The sequence below is a fragment of the Micromys minutus genome (genome assembly GCF_963924665.1).
Source record: "Micromys minutus genome assembly, chromosome: 8".
Taxonomy (NCBI): domain Eukaryota; kingdom Metazoa; phylum Chordata; class Mammalia; order Rodentia; family Muridae; genus Micromys; species Micromys minutus.
Window position 1 is genome coordinate 58,797,282 of NC_137977.1, and position 6,910 is coordinate 58,804,191.

At 47.7% G+C, this 6,910-nt stretch overlaps 1 pseudogene across 1 annotated transcript; it reads left to right on the forward strand.

Moving 5' to 3' along the window:
• The first annotated feature begins 362 nt into the window (after positions 1 to 362).
• On the forward strand, positions 363 to 6,510 carry LOC308423427 (PRELI domain-containing protein 1, mitochondrial-like; annotated as a pseudogene). Its single transcript has 3 exons — positions 363 to 1,035; positions 5,759 to 5,913; positions 6,242 to 6,510. The product of its transcript is annotated as a PRELI domain-containing protein 1, mitochondrial-like (transcript).
• The last annotated feature ends 400 nt before the right edge of the window (positions 6,511 to 6,910 follow it).

The window sequence follows — 6,910 nt, forward strand, 5'->3', positions numbered from 1 at the left end:
TTGAGTGAGGGGCTTCCCCAATTTGGGGGTTGTTCAGTCATTGAGGCATTTCCTCAACTGAGGTTACTTTCTCTGTGATAACTTCAAGCTGACACAAAACCAGCCAGTACAATTGACCTCCTGTCAAATTGACACACAAACACATCACTATTAAGCCTCAACCCTGACTTTCTTATTCATCAACAAGATCTAAATAACCTTAAGAGTCTTACATATTAAAATTTCTATCCTGCCCCCATGACGACAGTAGGGACCCGGGCTTGGTGCCACAGTGGTTAAGCTTTGAGCCTGGCAGGCGTGTGCTTTGCCACATGTCCTCCATCCCCAAGGCTCTTCACCCTGATGCTGCATGGGTCTGGATGATGGTGAAGTATTTTCTGGGCCAGAGCGTGCTCCGAAGTTCCTGGGACCAAGTGTTCACTGCTTTCTGGCAACAGTACCCAAATCCCTATAGCAAACATGTCTTAACTGAAGACATAGTGCACCAGGACGTGACCCCTGACCAGAAGCTTTTGTCCCGAAGACTCCTGACCAAGACCAACAGGATGCCACGGTGGGCAGAGCGACTGTTTCCTGCCAGCGTTGTTCACTCGGTGTACATCCCTGAGGACTTTATCGTGGACCCGCAGAATCAGACCATGACCACCCTCAGCTGGAACATCAACCACGCTCGGCTGATGGTGGTGGAGGAACGATGTGTTACTGTGTGAACTCTGACAATAGCGGCTGGACTGAAATCCGTCGGGAAGCCTGGGTCTCCTGTAGTTTATTTGGCATCTCTAGAGCTGTCCAGGAATTTGGTCTTGACCGGTTCAAAAGCAATGTGACCAAGACAATGAAGGGCTTTGAATACATCCTGGCCAAGCTACAAGGTGAGGCCCCTTCCAGATCCCTTGTTGAGATGGCCAAAGAGGCCAGAGAGAAAGCAAAGGACACGGCACGGGCAGGTACAGAGAAGGCCCAGGACCTGGCCAACCAGGCCGCCACCAAGCAGCAGCAGCATCTCGTACAGCATACTCCTTCCTTCTCCCCAGGGTACTTATTATTAAAGCTCAGCCTGCAGCCCCTCTGCTGTCTAGGGTGGTGGGTCAGGGCCCTGTCCTGGTCAGCATCTGCACCACGCCCAGCTCTGTCTACTGGGCACAGGAGTGCAGTGACTTGCCCGAGGTCACAGCAGTGATAGACTGTACGCTCCACGAGAGTAGAGCTCCTTGTTTTATCCTCTGCTGTGCTCCAAGTACCCTGAACAATATTTAGCACATAACAGGCACTCAACATGATTTGATTAGTCCCAGAAAAAAAATATTCAATCTCTTCTAAAATTCAAAGCCTTTTTTCAATTCAAAGTCTCTGAACTGTGGGCTCTACTAAAATACCTTCTTCCTTCAAGAGGGAAAAATATCAGGGCACAGTCACAATCAAAATCAAACACTAACCATCTAATGTCTAGGATCCACTCAAAAACTTCTGGGCTCCTCCAAGGGCTTGGGCCACTTCTTCAGCTCTGCCCTTTGTAGTACACACTTTGTCTTTTAGGCTCCAGCTGCCTGTTCTCCACTTCCACTGCCATTCTTGGTGATCGTTTCATGATACTGGCATCTCCAAAACACTGCTGTCTTCCACTGCAACTAAGCTCTATTTATGGTGCCAAGCCTCAACTCCTTTGCATGATCCCTTCAATCCTGGGGCATTAATTGCAACTGAGGCTGCATCTTCACCAGTGGCCTTCCATGGTCTCTCACAGTGTAGGATCCCCTTTCGGGGACCCTACACTCGAGTCTCAGGACATGGGGTTACCCAATGAAACGGGAGAGACCTTCTTGCTGCAAAAGCACGAGGTAGTTTAATGACAGAGCTCAGGGCCGACACATATCTCATGCAGGAGACAGAGGTAATGACCCTGAACTCAATTAGGGGGACATATTTATAGGGAAAATTACATAAGCAGTTAGCAACAAGCACATAACAATTTCATTGGTTTATTCAAATTGGCATTCTCTGTCTGCTTTGGGATATGATTCAACTCTAGACCACTCTGTTTTGGGGCACACTGACCTTCATATTAGTTTTTCTCAGGACTGCAAGTCCAGCCCAGGCCTTATCGAGTCTAGCCGGTCTGGGTTTGTGCCATTTCCTTTAAACAAGTTATTTTGTTTTAGTCTTGAAGCATACTTGTCCTCAAAGCAGGGTAAGTGGGGCCAACTTGAAATTCTAACTCTTTCAACAGTACTGAACCTCAGCTGCTCTTCATGACCCCTTTATTCCTTCAAAACCAGTACCACCTGGGTGATTCTTATACATTACTAAGTCCAGCCACAGCACAAGGTACAGCCTTGGCTGTCTCTGGAACACAGCTTCTTGGTGTTCTCAGAAAACACTTTCCAGAAAATTTCACCTAAATGATGTTGTTCTCTTCTTAACCACTACTAATTTCTTAGCTCCAGTTGACCCACATCAATAGTCCCAGTAATGCAAAGGTTTTGCTTTAGTAGTCCTGGTATCTTGTTAATCACAGCTTGAAAGACCCCCGGAGGGTATCTTCCGTCTGAAGAGACCCCTCCCAAGGAGCAGCGAGACCACTCACTTCGGATGCAAGTAGCAAGAGGTTTATTTACACAGGTACCTGTGGGCACACAGTCTCTCAGAGGACTTGTGCGCCGGACAAAGGGGCAGTCCCCTTTTTATAGGGCTTGGGGGGCAGAAGCAAGGTACAGAAGCAGAAGCATAGCAACAGGGTTTTAATTGGTTAGTTTAAATGTGGCCAGGGAGTGAGCCCAAGGACATGGCTCTAAGGAAACAGCTTTTGATACCAGCTGGGGCTGCAGCTCCTGAGAATAGTTGCCTTGGGCTTATCTAAGTGTGGGAACTATGGCAGACATATGGCTCCAAGGACACAACTCTTGGTTCTAGTCGGGGGCTGCAGCTTATCTGAAAGCTGGGCTTGTCTGAATGTCTTCTGTTCTTTGTCTATTGCTAGCTGGCCGCCCACCGGTATCTTGCTTGGCCACCTGGGACCCCGACCCAGCCTGCACAGCCTTACAGACCCAAGTTCTCAGAAGAGGAGGGCGGCCTTGGCCCCTCCTTTGGGACAAGGAGTTGTTTTTCGTCCTTGCTTTAACATGTGTGGCGGGATGTCCTTGCCTTGGTCCAGGTGGTCAACTGCAGATATTTTTGTTCTGACAGAGACTGGGCTGTCCTCTGGCTCACTTTTGTTTCAGTATTTTTTATCCTTGCCTGCTCTGGGCCTAGCACGAAATGGCGTTATTGCAGCTAAAGCAGGAGGGGGTCTTTCAAGCTAATTCTTCAGCCCCAGCTAACCAAAACCACAGAATCTTCACAATCAAGATAGCAACAGCCCTGATAAAAGTCTTTAATCTTCCCTCTGAAATTTCACCAGCCAGGTCTCGGTCATTTGCACTGTTCTTATCATTATCCTCCAAGCACCTACAGAACATCCCGCAGAGCTCTTAATCCCAATGGCTTGAAGTTCCAAAGTCCTTCCACAGTCCTCTCCAAAACATGGTCAGATTGTCACAGGAATATCCCACTATGCTGGTACCAAGTTGTCTTAGTCAAGGTTTCTATTCCTGCACAAAACATTATGACCAAGAAGCAAGTTGGGGAGGAAAGGGTTTATTCAGCTTACACCTCCACATTGCTGTTCTTCACCACAGGAAGTCAGGACTGGAACTCAAGCAGGTCAGGAAGCAGGAACTGATGCAGAGGCCATGGAGAGATGTCACTTACTGGCTTCCCCTCACTTGCTCAGCCTGCTTTCTTATAGAACCCAGGTCTACCAGCCCAGGGATGGCACCACCCACAATGGGCTGGGCCCTCCCCCTTGATCACTAGTGAGAAAATGCCTTACAGCTGAATCTCATGGAGGCATTTCCTCAACTGAGGCTCCTTTCTCTGTGATAACTCCAGCTTGTATGAAGTTGACACAGAACCAGCCAATACACCCCTCATGGTAGTTTCTGAATAATATTGCTCGTTATCTTTGGATGCTATTTGAGTCTGGGGTCTTTTTTCAGCTATTCTTAGATGATAACATAGAAAGGCCAATGAATACCACTGCAGTTTTTGGGGTTGTGAAAGAGTCCTCCTAGGATGGGCATAAAGACATTCCCCTTAAAACAAGAAAGCCCTTCTGAAACTTGTATGGCAGGAAAAATGTAATTCCTTCACTTTAACTGTTATGGCCTAGAATCACATGTGCTGATCCTAGCATAGAATTTACCATCCAGCAAAAGATGCTATCCCATTGAGCAAACCCCATTGAGTCATGGAGAATTGGCTGCCTCATTCAAAGACTGTCTGAACCACATACATTGTATCAACTGGCTATGAAAAAAATGTGTCCGGGTGTTCTTAGTTGTTAATTGCTAAAACAGGATATGCAAACAGGATTTGCAAATGTTTGCCATTCCCTCTTCTGCTTCCAAAGAAAGGCAAACTGCCTTAAGAGAGGTCCTAAAGACCTTAAAGCCAAAAGGCAAGTGGGTGGGATATTCAGTTGTCCTGCTGCTGAATGGTTTACACTGAATGAGTAAGGAATGTGGTTTTTTGCATAAGAAAGAGCTGTCCCGTGGAGCTGGGGCAGAACAACTGCACAGAGAAGACGAGAGTAGGAACCAAAGAGCTCAGAGTTTGAACGGTGAGGGTCACGTGGAGAGATACAGTGGCAGGGTCAGGTTAGGTCAGATGGGAGAGCTGACCCCCCCCACCCCCACCCCCACCCCTGCTGCAAATAGGCCAGCAGCCTTTTAAGATATATAGATTTCCCCATGTTATTATTATTAAAACTCAAGTGGAACCCCTCAAAAATCCTACAAGAGCTAGGCTTCCCATTTTCCCTCCCCAGTCTCCCTAGCCTAAACCTGTGGGTTGCAACTCCTCTGGTAAAAGTCTTCCTCCCAAAATATTTACATTACAATTTATAGTAGTTGCAAACTTACAGTTATGAAGTAGCAACAAAAATAACCGTATGGTTGGAGGTCATCAAAACACGAGTAGCTGTATTAAAGAGTCCTAGCATCAGGAAGGTTGAGAATGGCTGGAGATGTGACTGTGACTCCCCCAGGGTCAATGTTTTCCCCACTCCATGGTTGATTGAAAGACCAGGATAAATCCTGACCCCCTAACAGGTAAAGTAGAAGACCCCTAGCAGGTAGAGTAGAGCCAAAAATGTAGGATAGCAGGTTCAGTGACTCTGTATCAGGAACTGGCTGACCATAAAGAATTTATGGTCTTAAGGTCAGGGTGACTCTGTTTCCGAAACTGACTGACCATAAAAACATAAAAGTTAAATAACACATTATAAACAATCTTGAGAAACCAGGTGTTTCCCTTATAATTCTTCACTGGTATTTTTGGTATTCTCCAATTATGTACTTCCTCTCCCCTGAGTTGTGGTTTGTTTCCTTTAAAACCCCCATCTCCCAGTCACTCGGGGTGAAATTCCTCTACCCCTGCGTGGAGTATGAGTTTCGACCCCAGTGCTGGATTTCAATATACCTCGTGTGATTGCAGCAAGGACTGTCTCTCGTGAGTTCTTGGGGGGTCATGTTATCTTGAGACTAGACTGAGGGTCTCCCCTTTGCGGGGGTCTTTCATTTGGGGGCCCGTCCGGGATTTACAACCACCCTCATCTCCAAAGACCCACATGAAGGTGAGATATTGTCTGTGTCTTTGAATTGTCTGTGTCTTTGTAATTCTGTGCGGGCTAAATTCTGGTTCTGTACTTTTGGTTCTGCAGTTGCTCGCAAGTTCTGGTTCTGGTTTTGCAGTCGTTTGCGTCTCGGGTAGAGGCTGGGAGTGTGAGTATTGGTAGACGCGCCAGGGGCTTGGGAGATGTCCCAAGAGGTCTTAAGGAACCCCAGGGACGCCTGGATGATTCCTGTCTGGGTGCCGGTGAGGGTACAGTGGTTCTCCTGGATTGGAGAAGCTGTACACCCTCCTGGCCATCTGTACTTCTGGAGTGGTTTTGTCTGTCTAGGTGGAGACAGGCATCTGTTAATCTTTGTCTGTGTGTCTTAGGTTTCTGTTTTGTGTTACTTGTGACGGACAGTGAGACAGACCGTGATTGTGATGACTGCTCTGAGTTTGACCAAAGTTAACGATAGAGCACACAATTTGTCAGTTAAGATTTAAAAAGGACTACGGCAGACTTTTTGCTCCTTGGAGTGGCTGGCGTTTGGCGTCCAGAGAACACTTTTGACTTGCATTACTGTCTGGCAAGATTTAGTTCAGAATCCCCACCTTGGGTCCAGCCCTGGGTGCGCAAACGGAAGCCAGGCTCACGAGCCCTGGTTCTCTGAGTCGGAGTATAAACCGAAACCTGAAGCTCCGAAGCCTGAGAGTTTGCCCAAGAACCACCAGCCTTTGACTCCTCCTAAAAGCTATCCCAAGATTGAGGAGCCTCCAGAATGGCCAAGCCCTCCACCACGCCAGGGGCAGACCAGCCGCGGGGACCAGAAGACAAAGAGCGCAGAGTCCGGGGGTACCTGACCTGACTGTGGCACTGCCACTATGTGCCATTGGGCCCCCCAGTAGACCCACCCAACTTTCAGCCTCTTCAGTCCCTTCAGTATTGGTCATTTTTCTCTGCAGACCTTTATAACTGGAAAACTAATCACCCTTCCTTTTCCAAAAACCCGCCAGCCTGAAACGGTGGAGTCTTTGATGTGTTCCCCCTTTAACTGACCTGATTGGGACTTCAATATGGCAGCAGGTAAGGAGCGGCCAACAGTCTATCACCGGGCTCTCGTGGCAGGTCTCAGAGGGGCAGCTAGGCGCCCCACTAATTTGGCTAAGGTAAGAGGGGTTCTTCAGGGACCTGTTGAACTGACGTCTGTGTTTATTGAAACGTTTATTCAGCGTCAGATATTAAGAAACATTACAATGGCTA